The following is a 27,901-nucleotide window of genomic DNA, read 5'->3' as shown; positions in this document are numbered from 1 at the left end:
AGCTCACGTATCACTTATATCATAGAGATAGAAGTGATGCAGACAAGTGTTTGTAGAGTCAGGATGTTAAAACTTTTGGCGTGTGCAGCTTTAAAATACATTTAAACACCTTAAAGTTGAATCTTTCCTGCTGAGTTCTGCTCTACTCTCGTCTATCTGATTCCTCAGCTGACGTTTCAAATCCGTTCTGTGAGTGTGAACAGTGGATGTTGGATTTTCCTGCAGCCTCTTCTCTTTACTGTTCAGCGTTTTTCTCGTTGGCAGTGCAGCTAAAATCATCATGTGCCAAGTTCCTGCAGGTCTAACCCGGCCCCTCCTTGTTCAGCAGAGTGATTGTGCGCTCAGATGAGGCTGCGCAGGTCCGTGTGTAAAGAAGAGTTTGTCGTGATTGGCATTTTTGTGTGTGAGGTAGTTGAAGGGCTTCCTCTGCCCAGACTTGTCGTTGGGATTAACATTGTAACTGGTTGTGATTGATGGAGCTATTATCAGCACGAACACAAACCGAACAGCACTTCTCTATGATGCTGTTTTAACCCAGCCTTAGACCTCCACAGCAATCTGATTTATGACTTTACCAAAACAATGACCGTTTACTGTCAATCAAATAAAATCAGGACGGTTCAACGCATCACGTCTGCAACGAGTCTCGTGGAACCTTCTGCCAGACAAAACCTCGACAACTTTCTGTGTGTGGTATAATGCAAAATATGTAAGTTTGTCCATTTAATATTTTATATAACTCACTGGTTATACGACGTGTTTATGTAAAAAACAGGAACATGGGGTTGTTCGTATTGTTTCGCCAGAGTCTTGCCTCCTACAGATTGTTGCCCTTTTTACATTGTGACTCTGCAACAGCGCTGAAACAAAGCTGCATGGTTATGTTGCCTTTACCGTTTTACATTACACCAAATAACGCCGGCGTGACACCGTCCCAGTGTGTGTTTTTACACAGCAGGAGAGGCACGACGTGTAAACAAACAGCATGAGCTGCACGGACTCACAGCGCTGTTCCATCCTGCTGGCCTTGCATTTGCACTCGCACCATTTCTCCTCTGTTACGACCTGTAATGCAGGCTCAGTGCAATGACTGTATATATAGATGGATGACGCGTCTCCATCTGCTCCCATTGCATGAAAGTGATGCCAAAATGCGATGATGACGTCATTTGGAGCCAGAGTCTGCGCAGTAGAGATCGGCGAGTGAAGTGAACACACACTTAACTTACCGAATAAACAGCAAGGATCCCGCACGCCACCGTGTCTAACAGCAGAACAGCTTCTTGTGTTGGTCTGAGGTTAACGTTCACAGGTATGGAAACTTTACTGACTGTAGTGATTGTTTTAGTTACGTCTCCTCTCGCTTTTGCGTATGCAACTACCGTGTGTGCGGGATTAAAAAACGGACGTGGAGGTTACCGTTATGTTCATTCTGAGATCTCTGAACCGCTTTTGCGTGTTCGGTGGACAGAACACATCGTCTGCACCGTCCCCACTCCGTCTCTACGACATGTTCCTCCGTGCACGGACGTAACGCCTTCAGAACTTTCTGCCATTGTTGTCCCTGCTGCTGTGTTGACCCTGTCACACCCCCTCTGCCTCTACACTGCCCCTACTGTTCATGTGCGGGCTTCATCTCACATCCAGGTAGCGTTAATTTTTGAGGATGTGCACAGCCGGCGCTCTAAACAGACGCAGTGAAGCCATCATGTGCGTGCAAATGCATAGTTAAAAGCAAGTATATCTTCAGCTTTAGTCGTCCTGCTGCTTTTTGTTGTCACATTTTTAGAGAATCCGCACGCACTGGTTTGCTCGGGATCAGATGCTGCAAAACCGAACCACTCCCAGATGACCTTGTTTGGGAACTAACTCTTTAATCGATCAAAGTAGATTTAGGACTTTATTTTTAATCATCATCGTCAACTCTTCATTGAAATGATTTGATTAAATTGATCTCTAAAGAATGCTAGTGCAGCTCTGTTACTGCTGGATGTCGGGGAATCCTCTGTCATCACCTTTGCTAACAGGTTGCCATAAAACAATTAAAGCAGGTTTTAAAGCATTAACATGATGAGACATTTTGACATGTCTCGACCTGACATGAACAGGTGTAATTAAGTTCCTGGATCCTGCTTTAATACAACCTGTCTCATAATGCCTGACATACTGGGACTGCATGAGAAGGAAAATCAGTGTAGTAATCACTGTAAACCCACTGTAATGCATAATATAAACACATAACTGCTTAGTGTATGAAGTCACCTCTGTGTGAGCCAAGAGTCTGTGTAGTAAAAACAGACGAGAGCTGAAATCTCTGGAATAAATTCTGGACGTAAACACACCACAGGGAGCCGAAGGAAATGTTTTCAGGCTCACTTAAAGATATTAAAGCATTTCTCGTCTCCAGAGATTCCATTCCGTCTTTCTTAGGAGGATAAAAATCAGTCCGATGATGGAAGAAATAGACTTATGGCTCTGACTCGTTATGCACATTTAAACACGTATAGTTTGTTCTGAATGGCTTCTTAAGCCACACAACTCTCAGCAGATGGAGGACAGTGCAACAACACACACTCCCACACGCTCGGTCTGTGGCTTCAGTTTATTTCTGGTTGTTTTTCAGTCGTTCACACGCCGAGCAGCTCTCCTCTGCAGGCCTCAGTGTGAAGGTGTCTCCGGTCTGTGCTGCCCAGAGGAGGCAGCAGGTGCGCAGTGGATCTATTCAACACCTGCTACACGAGGTTATTTAACCAAAAGTTCTCAACACTCAGTTAATGGCTTTAAGTTCTTGTATTTTAAAGTTCAGACAGTCCTAAAAAAATGCCGTATTATACAACTCTCCTGCAGTAAAATCTGCCTTCATGAAGGTTTCTGCATTCGGTCGCTGAAGCTTCAGTGCTGCAAATTTTATTAGGCGATACTGAGAGGTGTTTCTAATATGGTTTATTTACTCAGCTTCATCAAGGCACCTGTAGATGGCCTCGCTGTTTGAATTCAAGGCAAGAAAACTGAATCCTCCTTTAAGCCTGCAGCCAATAAAGTAACAGAGCCGAGTGTGTGTGTGTGTGTGTGTGTGTGTGTGTGTGTGTGTGTGTGTGTGTGTGTGTTTAAAAGTGATCTAGAACAACTGGACAGGGGTGTGACGTTTTAAGGACAGTAAAGTGTGTGTATGTGTGTGTGACCCCTCAATAGTCCTCTGCCACTCTAACAGGTTTCACATGAGAGCATCTTTGTGTTAGCATGAATCACTAGATCTGTACTTTGTTTTTAGCTCAGTCACTCTCGGGCGACAGCTTTCACGCTGCACGATAACCTCGAGATTTCTTACCTGCTGTTCAGAAGCCGCTGCGATGGTTTTAGAGATACGTTTAATTGTCTTTTAAGCACTTGTTGTAGTTTAAGAGCAGCTGGGGGAGACGGTGCTCTTAAGGACACTGTTTATCATGACAACTGCACGCACACACGCACGCACACGCACACGCACGCACGCACGCACGCACGCACACACACACACACACACACACACTCTCGTTTTCCTTCACACTTCCTGTGTCAGACAGGCAGGAATTGATTAGAGTATCTATTTCAGTCCGAGTTTCCAGAACGACCAGCGGCTGAGAGATTATTTTATCTTCTGCTTCCACGCCGGCCCAAGAAAAGTTTCACTACGTCTTATTGTACACACGTTCAGCTTCCTAAAATTCTTACAGTTGTGGGCAAAGATATTCTTGCATCAGTCAGACATAACGCGTGTCACAAAGGTGGTTTCAACTTTCTCTGTTCACCAGGGTTCCTTCTTCAGGCTCTCCGTGTGTTCCTGTCTCTGCTGAGAGTTGCGAATGCAAAACAGTGATCAGGAAGCGAAATGGTGGCGGGTGATTAACACCATCGCGTCGTCAAACTTGTAGTCTGGGAGCATTTCACCCTCAACGCTGCAAAGAAAGCGATCGTCTGCACGATCTGTAAAGAACGGAGCTCGTCGGTAATGTGCGATCATTTGAAGAGAAGGCACGATGGACTTGTTGCTCCAGTCTTCGTCTTCTGACTGCGTTTAGGTTCCTGTCATGTGGTTCATATGGTTTTTTTTTTACGCTCGATCGCACCGAAAGGAACCGAAGGTTTAAAAAACAACAGATCTACAGTCAGATTTTCAACCCAAAGCTCCCGCGAGCAAAAGAGAGAGAGCAGCTGTGGTCGAGCGACATAGACAGGAAGTGAAGAGAGCGAGCTCTGTTAATGTAAATAAAGCAGAGAAACAGAGAAATAAAACTTTGTTTTCTGATTGTTTCACTGGTTAAACAACAAGCTAACACGCCTACACCTCCGTACAACCTGCAGGAAGGGACAGGGTTTAGTTTTATAGGCCGAAGACGACTGTGTGTCTGTCTGCTCCGCCCTCCGTCACACCTGGAGCTCTGATACAGCAACGACACAGCGGACTGTTCTCATTCACAGAACGACTCATGAAGACGTTTTGTGACGTCACTTTCACGTCTCATAGAGATGCAGAAGTTACGATAGAGTCTGTTGCAGACAGACGGAGAGCAGAGCAGATCAGAGAGACAGACAAGACATGCTCATGAAGCCTGTTGTTACTGTTAACAGGATGTCAGATGAGCCGCGGTGTTTAGTGACTTTTTCTGTACAGCACTGTGTGAAGTGGGGAATTAAAAACAAGAACATTACCTCATTTAGGACTTCTGTTTTTGTTGTCGTGGTATCGAAACAAGTTTGAATAGTTTTTAACTTTACTTGTATCGTATCAAAGTTTGAAATTCTGCTACTGTGATGTTGGTAACTTCACAATAAAGTTCAACAAGTTTTCATAAAATATTCCTGCAACAAAAAGATCCGTAGCAATCAGAGAATATCATCAGGAAAAGAATATCTGAAATGATGGCGTCGAAACCTAACCTAGCCTGCTCCGAGCAGGTAAGGTGTGCAGCACAAGTTACAGAGGTCGATCTCACCGGCTTCTTGACACAGAAACCCTGGCCATAGGCTTAACATACCTCATATCCCACTAACCTCATACAACCCTCTGGTGCGTCGTCTAAACTGCTCAGTAGGTTGTCTCGGGTGTTTTCACATACACAAACTCTTGGCTGTGCGCACACAAGCAGAAACATGTCGCTCTCTGAATTTCTTTTTGCTTTGTGCCTCCTTTCCTGTCAATGAAAGTCAGAGTATCACTGGCTGAGAAACATTTTGCGCTTCATTTGTCGTTTCAGTCTTTCCTTTCTGAGCCTTCACTGGAGAATACAGTGTGTGTGTGTGTGTGTGTGTGTGTGTGTGTGTGTGTGTTGCACGTCTGGACACACATGCTTTGTCCTCTGAGCCTTTGCATGCTTCAAAAGCTTAAAATTCAGCCCACGCGACCACATTAGCTTCACTTGTGGAAGGTCTTTTGTTAAGAGCCGAAGGTAATCTCGTTGTTGTGTTGTTTATTTATTTATGCCACAATTACCTCAAAATATTTGGGGTGAATGCTCCATTCCTCATTGGTGTTGGCACAAGTCTAAGGGTTTGGCTTGTGGAGACACGCAAGGATGTTTTTTGTGTGAAGTTTTAATGCATAAAAGTTGTTAGTTAAACCTACACAGATGCTGCTGTTCACTCAGGCACAGTGAAGCTAAAGGATTCAGGGTTTAAGCTGCAGCATGTGCTGTGTAATGACTGCAGGGATTTAATTCACCTCCACTTTCTCCCAAAGCTGCTTCAACACTCAGCCCACACTTCTTACGGTGAACGAGGGCTGTATTTGAAAAGTTAGTGATGCCAGATGAATGTGTGTTTTATGTACATATACAATTACACAAATGAAGCGAGAGTTCAGGTGGAGCGACACGTTTCTTTATTAAATAAATACAGACTCGTGGGCTGCGGTTGTGTTACTTATACGGTATGTCATCTACCATTTCTAACGGTGTTTAAATGTTCGTTTAAAATCTCTTTTATCGGGGACTTTTGGTTTGTGTTGATTTTGGTGACCCCTGTGGACAAAGTGATACCTCTTGTCTCTTTGCTGATCTTTACGACGAGTATTTGGGCCACAATAAGAAAAAAAAAATCTGTAAGATTTTGAGAATAAAGTCGTAATTTTAGGTCATGGTTAGCCGGTATCTTATTTTGAAGGGTCATATCAGAAGAGCAGCCTGCGCTAAAATGTTTAAGATCACAAGTCATTTTCAAATAAAATCACTTTTCAGAGTCCTGATCGTTCTGACAAAGTGGTGCTGATGTGCTGAAAGAGACTTTATTCTCATAATATAACGACTTAATTCTAATAAAATAAGGACTTTATTCTCATAACATTACGTCTTTTTTCCCATAATCTCTCGTAATTAAATAAATTCTAATTTATTAAGAGCCCGTCCCAATCCACAGTAATATGACTGCAATCTGCGCATCACTACGACACTCCTAATGCTGCGTACACATCTACAAATATGCAGTGACCGTAACGTAGCGATACATTAAAATTTGGTCTAAGTAAGCAGATATTATTTTTGTGCGCTTGCACTCAAAAAATATCCCGGTAGCTTTTTGACATTTGCTGTAAAATCTTTGAAAGCAAACGCACGGCGCCTCTTCAGGCAAACTGCCAGGAACTGTTGCTTAACAAGGCGGCGAGTGAACACGTGTCAGCTGTCGCTCAAAACAGAATAAATTATTCAAAACAATAAATCAGTACTTATCAAAAAAAGAAGTCAGAGTCCTCCTCTCCATCTTGTGCGAGTTCGTGTCAAGTCCGACTCATCAGTCCAAGTCGAGTCACACGTCCTAAAAAACCAAGACTGCAACAATAAAGTAGCAGCTTGACGTGTTTTGGTTCATTTGATGGTGCCAAATTGGCCCAAAAATCTAAAAAAAAGATGCAAAAAGAATTTTAGTGCATTAAAGCTGCTCATTGTCTGAGCTTTTACAGAGTTTTTCTCTCCTGTAGTTTTATAATCTTCTGTTCTTTGTGGCTTCGATTAAACGGTAAATAAAGGAGAGGCAAAGTTTTAGTTGCTCCAGACAGGATTTAAATTATAGAACAAAAATCATTTGGTAATCGCAGTAATTATTTCTTCCGCCCCACCTGCCCCGGAGAAATAAATCCAGTCTGAACGGAGCTTTGGTTTAATTTGTCTCATGATCAAACTTCTGATGTAATGACTTAAACCCACAAGCAGTTTTTTATTAAAACCTTCTTATTGTTTGTTCTTGGGTATTGCATGTTTGGAAGCCTGTTGTGAGCAAAACGCTGCTTCATTTAACATAAATTCAGAGGAAGTGAGGTGAAAAGTATGAACAGGATCAATAATCAAAATGCAGACAGACGTGAAAATAAGTGTTAAATGTTTGGCCCTTAACATGACCTTCTTAAAACGCCTAACAACACCTTGTTTTCTGTCACAGCTAGTTAGCCACAGTCGATGAAAGACGCATCGCAATATGCTCATCCTATAAAGCTAAGGCTAATAACTTACTAGTTAACGGTTGCCGTGTGTCACTTTAAGCAGACACAGAGCAACGTTAACATGCATTTCTCTTATATCCACCCTTCTTTATATCTGTTTTGGTTTTTATCAGCTACTGAGAAAATTCAATGTCCATTAAATCTAATAAGAAAAACAGCCGACCTGCAGCATGTGTTTGTGTCTTACAGTGTTTACATATTTTAAGATCAGATAAGCTTTATTTAACAAACTATCAAACTTTAGAAAGGCATTAATGTTAATTGTTGTGACTTACAGATTTTGTGGTTCCCATCACCGTTGACGCTCGCATTGTTTACATGTACGAACATTTGTTTACATTTAGTGGAGGGCTGGACAATCACGTTTGTATACGTCATCAAGTTCGCTATGAACTCTGGAGATATTCGGACTCACAGAAAGTCCATGATTTAGCGTTGAAAAGTCGGCATCAGAGCCGTCACGCACTCTGTGATCTAACAGTGGGACAGCACTAAGCACTCACCGGGAACGCGCCTCAAAGTCCGTGAGTCAGTGAGTGTGGCGATTGGGATTAGGCCTCGGTCTACGGAGGATTTCGTGTTTGAATTACCAGCTGTTTCTCGCCCTTACGTCATCAAGCTCCTGTTGCCTAGCAACATGTTGCTAGTGGGCTAACAAGCTTACATAACTAACTTCACATAAATTATTATTTTAAGGATAATTTAAAGTTTCAAGGCCCCATATGTTTGTTTTTTATCGCTAACTATTCGATTACGTTGAAACCAAAAGCTTTTACATTTTAAAGTGTATTCCTCGGCCGCTTGAGAGTCCGCCATCTTGCTTGAGTTGGTACACAATGGATCTCAGGATACGTTGGGCCACGAAGGATGCACCCGATGGATCCTTCGCAGCCCAGGGAAAGAAGGACGCATTTGTCGGCCGCCTCTGAAGGAGCCTTCGATGCGCTGCTGTGACTTCAAATAAGTCCTTCGAACGATGCAGCCCCTGAATCGGGACACAGCTTGTGTGTGTCTTTAGCTGACTCATTAGCTGGAATGAGTGGTGACTGACTGTGGTTCTTTATTTTTTTTCAGACTACAGAATTAGCGGAAACGTAAAATAACTGATCTTCTCATCACCACGGTCCGCTGTAATCTCTCCAAAGCCAACTCCTGCGTCCTGTGCACTGACCGACGAAAAGCCAGCTTTAGCGAGCACAGTATACCAGCTACTTGGTGTTAAAATATGTTAGTATAATAATAATACTAGAATAGAACTCACTGAAAAGCTGGAGCTCAGACTTCTTGCATGGCCAGAAAGTTGAGAGACAGATTATTTGTCCAAACTTTGAATTAAAAAAATCCCCAAAAGGCTCCAACAACACAAACAGGTGAATTTAAGCTCAGTGTGTGTGTCGACGTCTAGCACACAGCCAGCAGGATCCACCTGTCAATCAAGTGAGCCTGCCCCTATGAGTTAAGGCTTAATATAACAAACAGGTGAGTTATAAAACATTTCACTCCCGGTACAGTTATCTCGAACAGTAAAATTAGCTATTTATAACAAAACTGTTAATTTTTTTCATATTTCCAGATCCTTCTTAAAGACGAGCTTTGTACTCCATGTCTATAAATCCATGAGACATCATTCAGAGGAGAAATTTGAACAGCTCGTGTTAACACCATTGTTCAGTGTGTCACTGTCTCTCTTTCACGTATCACTGTGACATGGAGTCATCTTGTTAGTTACACTGGGCCAGTGGATTGCTCAATCAGCCGTGTTCGGTCGGCTGCAGCTATTTCCAAAGGGGAGTTTTAGCTGCAGGGTCTCGGTGCTGAGTGAGTGCCCACTTGAATTATGCAATCACTGTATTGAGTCACAGTTTGGCTCGTAGTAGAGACACCACCATGTAAGTTTGAGATTTGGCCACATGAGTCATTTTTACACTGTGATTTACATTTTTACACCTTTAATGATATAAAAAAGGTGTTTCACAGTCTGATTGTGTTTTTGTCTCTGCTGCTCTTTGTGTTACGCGTTTTCTTCTGTGGACATAAAAAAAATGAATCACTGAGATTTGGAAACACAGTGACCGTCTATCAGGACGTTATCATGCCATAAAACTAAATGTTCAGTTAATCGTTTCATTGTACATTACTGGCAGCGACTCGACCATAACTTGTCCCGCCTGCACTCTGGTTTTACAAAACCTCTTTTACTGGCATTGCAATATGAACTATGAAAGACATTTTGTTTACCTAAACACTCGGCCTACGAACATTTGGCAAATGTTATGAAGCGCGTTAGCAAAGGCGCAGTTTGAAGAAAAGCAATGCGTGCAACAGAGACAAGAATTAGGGCCTACAACAGAAACTGAACTCCACAAACCGTAAAGCTGACACAGACATCAGCTCTTAGAGTTCCTCCAGACATGAGCCTCGCAGGCCCGTGGCGTCTCATAGAAACCTCAGCAAACACCCACAGACACAGAGAGGTCTGTAGTGTCGTGGGGTTGCTGGGCATTTATAACCTAGGATACGCTGCCTCCCTACAGCTGCCTGTGATATTCCATGCTTTGCGAGCCTCTCAAATATTTAACTCCAGTACTGGGCTCCTCTCTTCATTAGTATTTCTTCCCCACTTTCCTTCCAGAAATGGCGGCAGCAAAAACAAAACAGGTCGCCCAGTTATATAGAGCACTCGAGCCACGGATGCTTGGAACAGTAGAACGAAGAAAAGGTACGATTGGTATTGCCAATGACGTGTCTGGGGAAAAAAGGGAAGTACTCCGTTTGTTTTTGGCGCCACCTATGGTGTGAAGTAGTAACTGCAGGTGTGTTTTTGTACCTTCGTCCAGCAGAGATCCACAGTGCCCTGGCTTATGCTTTTGACTGTTTTTTTTTACCTGAACGTCAGTTTGTTTCTTTTTCTTTTGATGTCAAATTGCTTAGAAGTTTTGCTGTCTGTTCTCGTGGATCTTTCTCCCAGAAATACGTGAAATGACCACCTAACACCTGGATCCCACAGGATCTGTGCCTGCCGCTGTTCTGGTCCGTCAGACGGCGCGAGCCCTCGCCCACAGGAAGCGTGTCTGATTGGCAGCGCAGCGGCCCAAGCAGCTGGATTCGCGAGATCACAAGATAACATCAACGTTAAACCCTCAAACAGTTCAGTTTGCACCTCAGAGGTCGATTATTGGCTCATTAGGAGATCATTCTGTGATTTTTGTGCTTCTACCATGGCTGAGGACACGACTTAATTAAAAGTGTTCTTTTTTTCAAGATCTCAGTGTGTTGTTGTTGTGAAAACGAAAAAACACGTAGTCTCTACTGGTCTGTACATGGTGTTTTATTTCTAAATGACCGGATGCTCTGTGCTGTTTTCGTGTGTGACTTCCTGTTTGGAGCGATCTGCTCTGTTCAGCTTGAAGCGGCCTCCATCTAAAATAGACCCGGCGCGTATCTTTAGCGGAGCAGAGCGGAGAGATGCTTCCGGGACGTGCCGGAGACGGTTCCTGTGGAATTTGAGGGTAATGCCACTTTATATGTTGGTGGTAGTAGCGTGTCAAAATGACAAAAGTGTTGGCACCACTAAATAGATATGTCTTGGAGGACACATGATTTCCCCATGTCAGTTGAAACAGTTGACATCACGTAAAGAGCTATAAAGTTGATGGATTGGCCAAACAAAGTAGCAGAGTAGAGGAGGAACAGCGAGAGGAGACGTAACTAACACGACAGTCATTGAACTTTACATAAGAGTGAATATCTGCTTCAGACCGACACAAGAAGCTGTTCTGCTGCAGACTGAGCCCACCTGAGGGCTCCGACACGGCAAGGACACCTGAGGGCTCCAACACGCCAAGGACACCTGAGGGCTCCAACACGGCAAGGACACAAGGTAAAGGTGTGTTTTGGGTAGAGGAAGGGGCGGGTCGTCGATACTGCGGCTCCACCAGCCGATCTCTACAGCACACACTCTGGATACAGATGAGCAAGATTTAACTCGCCCTGTTCAAACCCAATATCAGGAAATGTATGTGCATTGGACGCTAAATTACATCGTAAGAAGTTTATTCAGGTTTTGGGTTTAACACATTACATGCCTACACCACGCAATGCAGTGTTAAAAGGTCATTTCGTGTATTTCCTCTCTGCAGAATGGCTTCTCCTGACACCCTCACACTATTACAGAGTGACAGAATTAGTACAGAAATCAGGGCCAGTGTGTGTCCGTGTGTGTGTGTGTGTGTGTGAGTGTATGAGTGTGTCTTCTGACCTTGTGAAAAGCAGTTTGAGTTTCTGTGGAAGTGAAGACATTTTAGCTGCTGTGATGCTGTAAGAACATTATGTAAAGTGATTGCAATCATTACGTGAAGGGAGAACCAGTACCAGCCTAGTGCTCGGATCAAATAATCCACTGATGTTGTGATTATTCAGTCTATTGGCAGGCCATGTCGCAATCTTGCTCGGATTGTTCCTCCCATTAGCGCACAAGTAGACCCCTGCTCCTCCTCCTCCTCCTCCTCGTGCTCCATCAGATTACATGGGTTACTTTTCCATTACATCTTTGCCCCCTTTTCTTCTTCAGTCCAAAACCTCCCTCTCAGTTTCCCCTCAGACTCCTGCAGCCAATAACGGGGAGGGGGCTCAGTGCGGCTCTGGACCGGGCTGGACTGACCCCTCCCACTTCTTCTGGGGGTGGGGGGTGGACCCTGACCTGGGTAAGGTTACCTGGCAGACACACACCAGCTCTGTGTAAACACTCTGACTCCCCCCTCCCACATTAGACCTTGAGGAAGGTGTGTGTGTGTGTGTGTGTGTGTGTGTGTGTGTGTGTGTGTAGGAATGTTGTTACCTTTTTGCTACATTATGAGCCAGTTTGCATTGACAGTCACACACACACACACACACTCTGCTTCTTGTTATTGCAGCACTGAGCAGCATGCTCGTGTTTCAGAACCAAAAAGGGAGGTGTTCCAGCCCCCCTCCTCTCTCTCTCTCTCCCCTCCCTCCCCCGTCTCGTCCCTCCCTCTCTCTCTCGACCACCGTCACAGCCTGCGTAGTCCTCCCTCGCCTGTGCTCACACACTCACACACAGCGGTGATGGGATAAGATACGACGCATGAACGTACAGTGCAGTGCAGCGTCGGAGCGGGGTGTGTTTGAGTGTGTGAGGAGGTGGATCGAGTGTGTGTGTGTGTGCTTGCACGTGTGTGTGTGAGGACAGCCAGCCGAGCCAAGTGCATGTCAGTGTGAAGAGAGGAGTGTGAGCGAGCTGAAGGAGGATTTTCTCTGCTGGATGTTGTTTTTGCAGCAGTGCAGCCTCAGAGACAGCAGAGACGGAAAAGTAAGTTATGGCTTTGGCAACAGTTTTGCACGGGATCAGCACGTGTGTGTTTCTTCTTCATTAGTGTGTGTGTGTGTGTGTGTGTGTGTGTGTGTGTGTGTGTGTGTGTTCGTACGTGTGGGGCATAGGTCTCCTGGGAAGCGAGTGCACTTTGAGATGTTTGCTAATGCAAAACAAGTCAATCATTCAACATTAACATGGTCGATCATTTGCAGCAAGTTGGCTTTAATTATTGCACAATAACTTCCTTTTACAGTCAGTAGCATCATTATAATTCTTCTTGTACTGTAATTACAGCTTGACTTGTAAATATTACAACATTTAAAGTATTTAAACTTGCCTATATGTGCTGAGAAATCCTGGAAGTTTATATAAAGTCCAGGAGAAACTCCTGAACATAACAGGAAAAACGTATTGGGGTTTTAATAAAGAGAATAAGAAGCTGATGATGCTGAAGCTGAATGTATAAAGCATTCACGGGGTCTTTCCTCTGTCGTCTTTGAAGATGGTGGGTTTGATGGTTTCCAGATGCTTTCTGGAGATGATTGCACAAGAAACGTGATCCTTTCACAATGTATGTACGTACAGTCGAAGCATTGTTTCACTGGGCTGCATGTGCATGTGGGGTTTGCAGTTTTTCTACGTTTAAACGAGTTTAACATGGAGGCCAATGCAAAAGTTCAATATTTCATATCCATTAAACTTTTGCGAAAGCTAAGAAAACAGTTGAGCTGCAAAACATGACGGTAAACTGCAGCTTACTTACCCAAACATGCGTGTTTCAAAGTCGCTAATATGCAAACTAAGTAGAATGTTTTTAAGCTTCATCATGTGATTGTTTAAAACTTCGAGAGCTTAATTGTAAGCGGTCACAATAAGCTTTAGTAACCCACTGTGTCCTTCACTCGCTGTAAAATCCGCCTCAGCTCTGCAGTGGAGCTAACAGTCAAAGTGATGGATTAACAACACTTTAACATGAGTCGAGGAGTCGAGGAGTCGAGGCGTCGCTGTTCCCAGAGGAGGTTCAGTGTGTGCAAACGGGATCATAGAGCCGCGATGCATCCAACAGGTCAAACCGAGGCAGAGAGAGGAGGCCTCTGAGGAGCAGCTCAAACTCTGAGATGTTGATTAGGATTTTAAAAAGCTCAGAAAACATATTTTATAGATCAAACTGTACATGGGGCTCGTGCAGAGAGGTTGCGCGAGATTGCTTGTGTAGGAATTTTTGTGAAGTAAAGTAAAACCACCGTACAGAGTGTTTGAACATTTCTGACCATGTATGGACAGATCATGTGTTCCTGTCCTGTTTTTCAATGGTGGGAAACATTACTACAGTGCTCTTGAGAGAGCAGGAGCACGAGTGAGCTTGTTTTAATGCTGTTTACACAAAACCAAAACTCATCAGATCCATAATTAATGAGTGATGAGGCCTCATAATCACAGACATGGTGCATGATAGTCACATTTTATTATAATATCTCCTTTATTTTTATACTGGGGCCCTATTTTACATGCATATGCATATTTTGGGATCTTAATGGTAAAAAAAGACAAGTTGTGGAATTGCTCCAGTTGATTGCTTCAGCAGGCTTTACTTTCTGCAACTTAATCTACATTACCTCCACTGGAAGTGATTGTTTTTGCTGATGACGGCTCAACTTGTTATTCTTAGTGTCTGACAACATTACAGAATGGATCCCTGCAGAGATAAACCTTTTTGTTTAAGAGTAACGTTCTGTTTTCTAACCAGACATGGCCTTTACGTTGACGTCTTAAAACCCACCAGACTCCATTGACATAACCACTAATTTTACCTAGCAGAATGTCAGGTGCTGGTCTGAAGCAGTTAGTTTAGCTGTGTTACTGTGGTGTTTTTAAATTGTTAGCTTGGTTCAAACAGAAACAAAGTCACACAATAACACAAATAAACTAACAGATGGAGGCAACAATTGACCAGCCAGTCCCATGTTCTGCAAGGTAAAATCAGTGTTTTTATGAATGGAGTCTGGTGGCTTTGACGAGAGCGATGTAACGGCTGTTTCAAGCTTACAAAAAGCATCTTCCTCTTTAACAAAAAGGTCCATCTCTGTTGGGATCCTTTCTGTAATGCTGTCACACACTTAAATAAACAATCTGAGCCTGTCAGTGGAAACAACAAGAACTTATAGCGGATGATTTTGATCGTGCACGTTTGCCCCAAAGGATTATGTTGCAGCCATTGCAGCCCATCTTCCTGCTGCTGGCTGAAGTGATCTACTCAAGACTTTTTATTGATGATAATTTAGACTTAGAAATATCAATTTAAAAAAGGGCCCAGGTTTAGAAATACCGGAAGCAGTAATTTGTTGTCTAGCTGGTACTTAATTCTGTCCTACATAACCACTGCTCCAGTATCACTGCTAATAAGGCTGCAGTCCAAATGAATCATGTATCCAGGTATTGATCCGTAAAGAAAGAGGTGGTGTCTGAGCTGGAGAGGGACCGCTAGTTATATAAGGGCTCGATCCAGGTCTGATTGGTCTGGCAGCGGACCAGTCGGCTCCACCCAGCACCTTCATCGCTGCGCTCCACGCCGCTCTCACCGTCCATTAGGATCAGACACTTTACTGTAATGCTGCGTCTTCCTGTTTCAGCAGTGACTCAACATTTTCCAACAGTTTCTCCTGACACTCATTCATGTTGACATCCTATCACACCTGTTCCAGAGCTGTATGTTGAGTTTTTATCTGCTTTACAGACACGATAAATAGAATATACAATGACAGTTATACGGCTGTATCACTTTCTCTACCATCCTCACTGTCGTATCATCACTTTGTGTGATCCGCCATCTGAACACACACACACACACACACACACACACACACACACACACACTGTCAGCAGTGTCACATTTCCTGATACGACCTTGCACACAGTGTTCATATCACGTCAGAATACAATAGATTACAGATACATGCCCACAAATGAACACACACAGATGCAGTGACTGTAGGTGGGAACATCCTGATGGCAGAGTGACATAAGTGTTGCACACACACACGCACACACACACACACACACACACACACACTGGCATTATCCTCTCTGAGAGTGACTAAGCAGTCTGTTTATTTCCTACGTTGGGGATGTCCTCTGTGTCTGATGCAGCGAGAGGAGGGTGGTACTGATGTTCGCCGCCCTCTCATTGTGTGTTAATACCTAGCTTGTGTTGTGGGTTTTGTTTGATGTGTGCGTTCAGTACCGTATGTGTGTTGCTGTAATGTGATGCAGTGGTGACGCTGTGCCAAGTGTGTGCACGAGGGAAAGGTGAGCCTGCAGCCTCCTGCCTGCTAACAAGCTCCCTGGTTGGCCGAGAGCCCGGCTGAAACAAAAAACCATCCGAATAGAGCTGCAGGCTTTCTTTCACATCGTGAATAAAACAAACGCATTCAGATCAGAATCAGTTCAGCAGATATAGATTTCAAATTCCTTTTAAAATCTTTAATGAATGGAAATGTTGTATTCTTCAAATGAGTCCCAGGACCCTGCTGTATGCTGGGGGCCAGTTTATAAACTGTTTAGAAGAAGACAACGTCGCCAATTTCATGTGACTCATTGGTTCGTTGCCATTTTGAAGCCTCAAGCTGTGGTGTTTTGGCTGTCACAATCTTACACCATATTTGTAAACGAGGGTGGAGCTAGAGTGGAGTTAGGAGTTAGCAAATGCTAAGTTATCAAAGCTACACAGTCAATGATCATGGCTTATAGACTTGCCTCCTAATTAGCTAGTTGGAGACAACATTTCTCACCAAATTAGACTGTATTTGTAGTGACCGCAGTCGTTTATTTATCCGACTAAAGAAGCTAATAGAGCTTGTGGAACGTAGCCTTCTGCTTGCTCACGCTCCTCGGGTGGGACAGCTAGCAAGCAGAGGATAGAAGGTAACGGGTAACTTAAAATAGCCGGTCTTTTCATCACTATGGTCCATTGTCTTCTCTGCAGGGAAAAATCAAGAACAATCCCCTCTCCAGTGCACGGGCTGCTACAAATACATTAATGCATGAGGTTAGTTGCCAGGTTAGCGCAGACGCATGCTAACTTCTGCTAACAAATAAACAAAATAAAACTAGAATTTCCCTCACCCAAAAAACTGGAGCACAGACTTCTAAGACCGTCTGTTAGAACAATAAAGAACACAAAGCCAAAGAAGTTCTCAGATACTTGCTTTAAAACATTACAATGACATTTTTGATGACCATTAGCTACGGTTAGGAGACAGCTAATGTTAGCATTCAATAACTTATAATATTACCGTTAGTTAGGAGGTGACTGAAGGCTAATATTAATGGTACACGACACACTAGGAAAGGCATTCCTAGCTGACATTAAATTTATTTCCCAGCAAATGTAATATTAGCCAGGAAGTGGTTGAATGCTAGCATTAGCTGTTGTGTAACAGCCAGCATGGCCCCTGTTAGGAGAAGCTGGTCGGACTTCCTACACGGAAGCTAAGCACCACTGCAGACGGGGTGAGGAGTACCACGTACTTCGGCCTCTTAAAAGAGTTCTACACATAACCAAACATGTCAGGTTAAGTGTATGCTGGATTTTAGTTTTTTGTCACCGCTTCACATCATTGTCAGACAGCCCTTTCCCTCGGCACTAAGTCTCTGTACAACGGCCCTGTATACCTACTAGGGATGGGGACGAATAATCGAGTACTCCTTGTTGATGTCATTATTCGAGTAACGTTACACATGCGTTGTGTTCAGCTACAGTAGTTTAACTCGGTTACATGCACCATGTCAGCGGTGACCAGGAAAAGTGATGTCTGGAAGTAATTTGACAAAAAGGACGACGATAACGTGCTGTGCAAGATATGTGGTGGGAGGTGGGGTGGGGGCCGTGTTGATGAGGCTGGCAGCAGAAGGGAAGAAACTGTTCCTGTGTCGGGAGGTTTTGGTCCTGATGGAGCGCAGCCTCTTGCCAGAGGGGAGGGTCTCAAAGAGACGGTGACCGGGGTGAGAGCGGTCGGCCACAATCTTACCTGCACGCCTCAGGGTCCTGGAGGTGTACAGGTCCTCAAGAGATGGCAGATTGCAGCCAATCACCCTCTTTGCAGAGCAGATGATACGCTGCAGCCTGCCCTTGTCCCTGGCAGTGGCAGCCACATGCCAGACGGTGATGGAGCAGGAGAGGATGGACTCAATGATGGCAGTGTAGAAGTGCACCATCATTGTCTTTGGCAGGTTGAACTTCATAAATAAATATCATAGAAATGCTAGTTCTCCTTCTCACATCACATCATTTGCTAGCCCTGTTAGCACACGCCGTTGTGATGATACCAGAGCGGAGAAGATTAGCCTGATGATAACAAACTTGGTGACCGGAGATATTTGCTCCCATTAAGTGTTGTGGAAGGAGAAGGCTTCCGTGAGCTGATGGCGTTTGTTGAGCTGGAGTACAAGCCACCATCACGGCGGACAACAGCTACGAGAGTGGAAAACGAGTGAGCTACGTGTTAAGCAACACAGAACAGAAGTCCATACAGTCCGCTACCGCTGTGACGTTTTACAACAGAATGTAAAAAAAACTTATTGAAGTAATAACTAATTGAAGGGTCTGTTAAGGTTGCGTTCTACTGTTGACTATTGAAATTAATGTAAAGTCTTAGGAGGCTAATGCCTGTAAGAGAACATTACTATCTATTTCCGGGCCGAGAGGTCCGTGTCCGACGTGTGTTTTCTTAACGGTAAAAAAATATATAATTTGGAGTACTCGACTCATGAGGTAATTTGATTACTCGATTATTGAGATTACTGGAAATGCCCATCCCTAATACCTACGCATGCAGCGCACAGAAACGAGAGGGGACGAGAGGACATTGTTTTCCTACGCATGCATGTGACGTGTTTTTTGCCGTATGTCAGCTGTTTGGGTCAGAAAGTGGCTCGGGCAGCACAGACTGAAATCAAACTTCAGTTTTCTGAATATATCACAGGTGGTGCTTGTTTTTTCCGGTCTGTTCACACAAAGAGTGCCCTGGTTACCTTATAGATTACACAGAGTTCACCACGTGCAACACTGAGACAGCTCCACGTCTGATCATTTTTCACCGAATAATCCAGCTAGTTTCTTACTGAAGAGCAGTACTGTACCCATCCATCAGGAAAGCTAGCGCTAAACAAATATTTGAAGGAAAAAACTCACCAAACAAGCACAGACGTTTCCTCTTTGTCGGCCAGCCTCATCTGGAAAAGTACGTCCTCCGTGTTCTCTGGTTCATGAAAGTCTTCTCCAGCCTCCAACAAGCAAGAGTCGGGCTTAATTATGGTGAAAAGAGACTGAAACATTTTTTGTACCAGGCTGCAAACATGTTTGTTTCTGCTGTATAGTTGGGTCTTTAAACATTGGGCTCTATGGGGACTGACTCACTTTTGGAGCGAGCCTCAAGTGGACACTCGAGGAACTGCGTTTTTTTGACACTTCCGTGTTGGATTCGTTGACAGGTTGCGGCTCGGGTGTTCCTCAACCTCAGCTGTTTAAGCTCAATATTCTATCTGCCTTGGTTTATGGTGGCTGAGAATAAAATGTAAAATATAATGTAACCTGATGTTCTCGCTAAAATAGTTCCAAAGGATACCTGAGTACAGAATCATATATTCAAGTACATTAAAGCTATTTAGTGTTTTATGAATCACTCCTGAATAGTTTTTTTCAACTGACAAAAAACGTAGTAGTTAAACGAATCTCTTAAAACGTCCGCTTGATATGACTGAACTGTGTTCACAGATCGCTCAGGCAGTATTAAACCCCACTGTCGCTGTGTCACTTCACATCCAGGGCAACGAGAGAGAAACCAAGGGAGGACCCCGAGTCAACTCTCACTGTGTCACTTCAGTGTCTGCCCCTTTTTCTTTTAGTCATTGTTAACTGTGAACTTTACAAACTAGGTGTTCATGTTTATGAGGCAAATTATACTCAGAGAACTGCACCTAGCCTAAACAAACACACCCGGTGAATAAAACCATCGTTGTTTCTCCGACGCTCATCGAGGGCTGCAATCTGAGTTGATGCTAACTTTAGCTCACAAGCTAACTAGAAACCCTACAAGTTAGATGATGTAGATAAAAACGACAGTGAGGTGAGCTGAAACAATTAGAATGGAGTTGGATGGAAATGTTTGAATGTCTTGACAGCTAGCACTTAATAACTGTTATAATAATGATAATGATAACTTTTTAATGTACGTAGCAACTTTTTAAAAACAAAGAGCTTTGACAAACAAAGCATATAGAGGATACAAAAACGTAAAGGTTCATAAAGATCTGCCGACAACAATAGAGGTGACTGTTTGTCACCACAGATAGCTTCTAGTGCAGTCAGCTGTGGCTGGCACGGGCCACTCTGAGGTTCATACTGGCTTGTTGCACGCACACACAGACACAAACTTAATCTTATCACATCACGTCAGTGGACTGACATTGATGAGGGTGAAGGAGGAAGAAGAGGCCACAGTGAAAAGGAGAGAGAGAGGAATACAACAGCAGTCTAAACTGTCTAAAGCAGTAGACGTGTTGGAAGATTCAGGCTGAACTCAGCGTCGCAGTCTGCTCAACATTTTCCTCTTAACTGTAAGTTTGAAAGAACAATCTGAACAGTAGGAAAGAGAGATGACCAGGACAGAAGGACTAATGATTTTAAGGATTTAATAAATTAGATCTGACACCCTAGGCCCTGTGTCTCTCCATTTCAGAGCGCTTCTCACCGGCGCTCACTGTTGCTAGGTTACGAAAGTTATCTGGTGGCACTTCCGCCTCCCTCGGTAATGATTAAGTGTGTTATAAATTTCTCTGTATGCTTCATATTTACTTTTGTTCAATGACATTTTACAAAGAAAACATAAGAACAATCGTGGAATCGTGTCCTGACGTTAGCAGCAGCTAAAAAAACATCTTTAAAAGACTGCAGATATAAATGTGGATAAACAGAGAGTTAAATAAGATTAATTAAATGTGGAAATGTGAGTAAAATAACAAAAGCAAATCTAAAGGAGTAATTCTAAAAATGTGAATATATTTTAAATCATTTTTTTCTGTATATATTTACACATTTAAAGATATATAAATTTCCAATCCCTTTATAAATGAGTTTTTTTTCCCTAGTTATAATTTTAAATAATTTATATTTTATATACTGTCCAAATTACCAGGCTGCAAAAAATGATAAAAAGTGATAAATTATATAATTTATAAAAAAATATATAGAAAAAAGTTTATGTACACAAATAAAAAAAATATATTTATTTCTAAAGAATATAAATGGATTTATACAGAAACACATGAACACAAAAGGTTATTCTTTAATGATTAGATTTTTTTTCTCTTATCTTTGCATATAAATATTAAAGCTTATTCTTTGTATGGCACTCTTATGACTATATTTATGAAGCTTTTAAAAACGATGAACGAGCGCGAGAGAGAACAAGTGAGGTGATGTGTTGTTTATAAGAAGATAAAGTGCTGTGGTTCAAAGGTCACCGGGGAAAAGACAGTGATGCTGAACACAGTTTAGATATTTGTTAATGTATATTTATTGTGTTACGAGTCCCTCTGGGCGCTCTGGTTGATTTCCATTCCTTCACCATCATGTGTGTTATTATGCAACAGTAATAAACGATGTGACCCCCCGCAGCACAGAGGTCTGTTGCTGCAGACTGAGGTCTGAATCTTTCATGTCTGTGTGTGCAACCATGAGAGCCAAGCAAAGAGAAAGTTAACTTCAGGATGTGTTTCTCAGACGAGCCTGAGGGCTCCCCCCCTGAACTAAACAAACGCCCTCAGAGCCAGATGAAGTAATGTAACCTCTGCAGGGGGGTTACGTAACACCAGAGGGCAGGAGTGAAGTTGTGGAGACTAGAGATTGTAATTTAAAACACTTGTTCTTTTGAAAATCTGTGTTTATTCTTAACTTAAGCAACAAACTCTTTAAGTCTCTTATAAAACAATTATAAAAGTCTTTCAAAGTACATCAAATCATCATTTTCTTATCATGGTTAAAAAGGGGCCTCTTTTAGTCTTACTCTGCGACCTGAACGCCACGTAACGTTGGTCAAACAGGTGTGATCTCCTGTGAGAAGCCCTGACAGCAAAATGCTCCCGTCTTGTCTCTGTGTTCTGAGCACTAACATGACAGCAGAGGTGAAGAAGAGACTGAAGAAGACATTGAGGGAAAAGGGAGGAAGAGAGAGTGACTGAAGATAATTTGGTATGACTTTGACTTTAGTATGAAAAGTGTTCTGGTTTGTCGTATGTTTGTAGTTATATTGACCAATCACGTATCAGCAGGCTGCGGTGTATGCAGGAAATCCGTGGAGTCCATGTGGAGAGCAGAAGCAGGCGGAACGTAATCCACCGTAACGACATCCCGGCTCCCATCAGCGTCATCTGACAACGATTTAGCTTCTTATTAATCTCTATAAACGGACATCTGCAGCAGCTAACAATCTAATCTAGATCAGGAAAGCCGTTCAGCCTTTGGATTTCCCGACTTCCTTGAATGCATCAGAAACAATCTATCCGACCTTCGTTCAACAAACTTGTCATGTTAAAGTAGTTTCTTCTCCTCTTGAGGACAGACCTGACAAAGCTTCATGTTGACTTGTTCCTAATCTGCATCATGATGTTGTTATTTCAGCAAACTGAAGAGCTGTTAATTAAAGTCACTCACAAGAAAATCTGTTTCTGTTACATTGAGACTGTGACAGTGAATCTGAGACTCAGCACAGACAGATGAACGGGCGCTCCTCCGGGGGATGGGATGAACCAAGAGATGACAGAGTTTATTAAGCAGACATATCTGGAGGGAGAACTTCACTTCACTTTGATCTGAACACACGGTCGCTTCTCGAGCTGCTGACTGGACTGTAAACAATGCAGCGCACGGAGAAGGAAGTCTTGGCTGGAAGTCGTTTGCCGCTAAATGAAGTTGGCTGTCGTTCCCAGAGGCATATACTGCTGTCAGACGATAGCCAATGGGTTCCGAGGTAGACGCTCTCCTCTCATTGCGTCTCCCGTGGCACCGGTTTGCTCACCGGTTAATCGCACGTCCCATTTACAGAGGCTACAGTCCTCAATACGGTCGCCCACGGGTTTGACACCCACCCTCGGCCCCTTGCCGCGTGTCCCCACTCTCTCCTTCCCTCCTTCAGACACTATCCACTGTTCCCTCTCTCTCTAAATAAATGATCCTGAGGTCAAACAATATTTATCTCATCTGCTGTTGTATTCTTCATGTCTCGTATTTATTTAGCTCTTTTTAATTCCATAACTTACAAGAAGCAACAGATTTATTTGTTTTTTTGTTGAATCAAATGAAAAATGTTCTCATGCTTTCGTCAGTTTAACTTGTCTTGCTTGAAATGTGCAGCAGTTGTTAAAAGAGTGACTGAGTTAATGATGAACCACTTTAAAGGCCTCCTGGTGTTTTGGTCTCTTGTTGTAATAGCTCAGCGGTGCCTCTTTAATCTCTTGTTCACTCGTGTCGCTCTCTTCCTCCTCGTGTTTCTCCTCTTCCTCTCCGCCCAGCTCTGATCAGAACTGGCCTGACAAGCGTGTCTTAATGCATCGCGGGGTCCGACCGCTCTACAATAGTCATTAAACTTGTGGATTAGCCCTGTTATTCACTTCAGACTTACACACACACACGCTCGGACGCAGTGAGGCCCCGCGGGCCGACAGGGAAGCTGATTGTAACAGGATCAGATGAGACGTTTGGTCGGTGAAGGGCAGCTCACGAGTTTCAGCCACAGAGAGTCAGTTCGGCTTTAGAGGCTTCACGTCAGCTCGTTCATTTCTGTATTTGTCTTTTATTCTCTTTGCATTGTAAAAAATAAAACCGATTTTGGGCTGGAACTTTAAAACAAGACAGAAATAGGAAGGACAGAAACAACTGCTAGAAAAGTGCCTAAAGAAACTCTAAAATGAGATTAGACCAAGTTTAGTCAAAGGAGTCTGATTCATGCAGCACAAAACATATGATGATATTGATATGATTACAGGGAGTCCTCCGGATTGTGTAATTAGAGCTGAATCCCTAGCAACAGTCTGTTGTCGAGAAATAGCAGACCTCAGAATGCCGTAATTAACCAATCAGAATCAAGCATTCAACACAGCCGTGGAACAAGGACATTTAAAGTGCGTGCTCCACCTGTAGAAAATTGCTGCATATAAAATCAAGCACTCTGGCGATGGAGAGGTTTTGGCTTCACTTTTGGTTGAGCTGGCATGTCATGTGATGAGCGCCTACCTGGCAGCGGCAGTTTAGAGTGGAAGAGTAAACAACAGAGACGGTCAGGGAAACTAAAGTCAAATGTCTGGAACAGAAGACGAAGAGCTGGTCCCCCGAAACGGCTCGTCATCAGCCGACTGCATATCATTGTTCTTGCCCTAAACCTGAAATACCTCCAAAGAGAGCAAGAAACCTGCGTCTGCGCCGCAAAGCAACACAACTAACTTGTTCAAGCAGCTGAAAAAACAGCTCAACGTGCAGCATGATGAGAGTGTGAAGGCTGAGAGGAAGAAGCGTCAGGTCCAACATCCAGAACAGAGATGCTGTACAGAGACACCCTATCCACCCAACTCCCAAAGACACAGTGAAATTACCCATGATGCACCACATTCAGGTAAAGAACCTGATTTTAAGTGTGATGCTAAATATGTACATGAGCCCAAAGCGCTGCTATTTAAATGTGAAAGTACACTTAAAATCTCACTATTGATCCAAATAATTGGATTGTGATTATTATTTTGGCCACAGTCGTGCAGCTCTACTATAAACATGTGAACATGCTCTCTACTTCTGGTTGAAGTTGCAGAGTTGTAGCACGTACGACTGATTTGTTATGAATTTTCAAAGGCAGTTGCTGTGGCGCCACCATCAGGACTATTTGAAGGACACGTGACTGGATCTTTGTGAAGTCTGGTTTATTTTCATGCATGGGAGCACAGGTTTGCTGGTTGAACAGCTGCCCGGCTCCTGTTGCCTTTTCACCAGGCTGTGAGTTTGAGTGGCGTCAGTCTGAAACAGCTCAGGGTGCCGGAGGGCAGCCGCTGCCTCGTTTCCTCACAAAATATTTGTCCGAGATTAGACGGACCAACTCACCTGAAAGGAATTCATCACTAACATTTGAAGTGGAGGCTCACCAGCTCCTCCAATTGTTTGTTGATGGTGGATACAAGCGGCCGAAATGATGGGCTCAGCCTTAGAGATAGGGTAAGGAGCTCGGACATCAGGAGGGAGCTCGGACAGAGCCGCTACTCCTTTGCATTGAAAGGAGTCAGTGGAGGTGGTTCCGGCATCTGATCAGGATGCCTCCTGGGCGCCTCCCTGTGGAGGTTTTCCGGGCATATCCGACAGTGAGGAGACCCTGGGGCAGAACCAGAGCCCGCTGGAGGGATAGTTTATCCAATCTGGCCTGGGAACACCTCGGGATCCCCCAGGAGGAGCTGGAAAACGTTGCTAGGGAGAGGGACGTCTGGGTCAACTTGCTATCAAGGACCCGGCTCCAGATAAGCGGAAGAAGATGGATGGATGGATGGATAGGCACATTTATTGTAATTTCAGAGTACAGTAATACACCTTTTATTTATTTACCTTGTTTATGGTTTACTTGATTGGACAGACAGCAGTCACTGTTTTTACTGGCACCTGTAGTTTAAAAGGTTCAGCTCCAGTATATTGTACCAGTCTGTATGTGAGTCTGAGAGATGTGCAGACTTTCCTTCAGCTTCTCGGCGGGGACAGAGCGCCTGATGAATTTTTGATTCTCAGGTCGGTTGTTTTTCCGCTCTCAGCAGGCGAAGCTGCGTCTGCAGGTCAGTCAGAGTGCAGTGACAGTGTTAATATTTCATTGAGCCGAGCTAACCTCACCATCTTTAGCTCAGAACACCACACATCTGATGCACAGCATAGGCTTTATTTGAACCTTTTGTCTCGGGCATATGTATCAGTTACAGGTAGGGTGTGTGTGATTATAATCCTATACAGTTTTTTATCAGATGCAGTGTTTCCTCAAAGTCGGCTAGCTCTCCCTTCTGTTCTGTGGGTGTGTGAAAGAAATCCAGTGTTTTTACACTAAACAGGAAACCACAAAGTAGCTTAGAGGCATATCACACAACAGCTGATTAGCACAGTTACACCTGGAGCACTTGCGTTGTGTTGACTGGATTTGCCGCGTTTTGCTTTTGATGTGTTTTTTGAATTTGCATCGTTTTTTAATTTGCAGCCTGTTTCTTCTAACGTAAATAGTTTGGGCCATTGCGGTTGCACTCGTTGCACTTGTTGCACTCGTAATTCTGCCCCTCTAAACACAAAGCGGGATTCAGGTGTCCTGTTTCAGTGAGGCAACATTTTCCGGAGCACTTTTCATCTGTGTGCCTCCTCTCCATCTGTTCGACTGTCTACCTGGAAGTGAGTCTCCTCTCTGTGTCGCCCAGGGGCCCTGCAGTCATTACCGGGTAATGGAGACAGAGCAGCGTCCTGGATCTGATCGCCTTAATTTAGCTGCTCCTCTCTTTGTCCCTGACCCACATACACACACATGCACGGGCAGACGCATGCATACAGCAGGTGTCAGTCCCACGTTTTCGGACAAGAAGATTGCTGCTGTGAGTTTGATTTGTGGTATTTTAATGATTTTGGACAGTATAGTCGCTTTCCCACTGGTCAGAAAACTTGCTAACACCCGGCTTTTATGCTTATTGGGAAAGGTTCCAATCGGCAACAGACCCGAGTCAAATGACTCTGCAGTCAGCGGAGTTTGATACACAGACTGAATGAGTAATAGATGCATATAGACCTAACCACCGTAACATCTTCACTGTTTACTAACCCTGTCTCCGACACGTTTGTGACATCAGACGGTAACGCAGCAGAAAAGAGACCGACAGGAGTTTACTTCACTGGCAATGGGAAAAGAGACAATCTGCATTTATTAGTGGGTCTTCCCGGGTCTGAAAAACTTAGGAAATTAGTCTGCACTCGGCTTTGTCTCTTTTTGTTTCCCTCCAAAAACAGAACAATGATGATAATTTTAGCATTTTTAAGATGAGAAACTTCTTTTGGTTTCAATTTATTCTTTCACATTGTCTGTAAAAAGCTATTTTAGTGTCAGTATCTCAGGTGAAATGTGGCACCTGCTAGCTCGTAATGCTAATCCGGCTAACATTAAGGCCTCATTCTCTGCAGATAACACAAATCACTGCACATACAAGGAAGCTTCTGCTCCTGTTTTTCTTCTTTTAGATTTCCACCAGCAGCATGATGGGAAATAATCTCAACTGGAGTCTAGTTGTTGTAATAAAACGACCCTGTGAGAAACAGCTGTTGCATCTTTTAGAAGTCTTATAGTTGATGGTGGTGGTCTCATGGTGTTACTTGTTTTATATTAAATGGGTTTAATGTGCATGTCGGCTGCTTCTTGTGAAAATGAACGCTCTGGGTCAAAATCACTGTTCCAGTCTAAATCCATCGCGTCCCAAGGTCATTTAAATATCCTTTTATCATCCTTGTAGTTCCATTAGGACTGCACCAGAATCACTTCCTGGTTCCAGCCTGCAGGGGGCAGCATCCCTCAACTGTTTGACCAGTGTGCAGACTGCGGTTTCTTCCAGCAGCTGAGCCAGGGGGAAAAATATAATGTTAATAAAAGTGTTATCGACTAAAATAACTTAAATTTACACAATTATCAGATTCAACATTTGCATCTGATTCTTACAGGAGTTTTAGTTTAGTTTAAAATAGCTTGAGGTTCCAACTTCCTGTCTTTTATTTTGAAAACATACATGGTAGAAGTTAATTAGAATATACATTAAGATGGTATTTATATTAAATATTGTACATGGTGCCTTTATGAATACAATAAAAATGTTATTACTTTTTAAAAGTGATGTTTTTCAGACGCTCTTTCTTACAGTGTCGCTGTTTTTCACAATGTTTAAGAGGAACGAGTGCCAAATATCTACAATTAAGATTGATCCATTGGTTTTATTGATCTAGTTATGCTTTTTTTAATCAAATTTACCAGTTCAGGGCGGCTCAGTAGCTCACCTGGTGCAGCGTGCGA

General features: G+C 43.4%; 1 protein-coding gene across 3 annotated transcripts in view; it reads left to right on the top strand.

Moving 5' to 3' along the window:
* Positions 1–27,901, top strand: part of LOC138594618 (microtubule-associated tumor suppressor 1 homolog) — a 93,035-nt gene that overhangs the window by 3,624 nt on the left and 61,510 nt on the right. The window lies entirely within an intron of this gene.

This window comes from Semicossyphus pulcher, unplaced genomic scaffold (assembly GCF_022749685.1).
Source record: "Semicossyphus pulcher isolate SPU_LCO1_2020_fin unplaced genomic scaffold, fSemPul1.0.p SCAF_17, whole genome shotgun sequence".
Classification (NCBI taxonomy): Eukaryota; Metazoa; Chordata; class Actinopteri; order Labriformes; family Labridae; genus Semicossyphus; species Semicossyphus pulcher.
The sequence above is the reverse complement of the archived record's forward strand: the minus strand, read 5'-3'. Positions and strand labels throughout refer to the sequence as shown.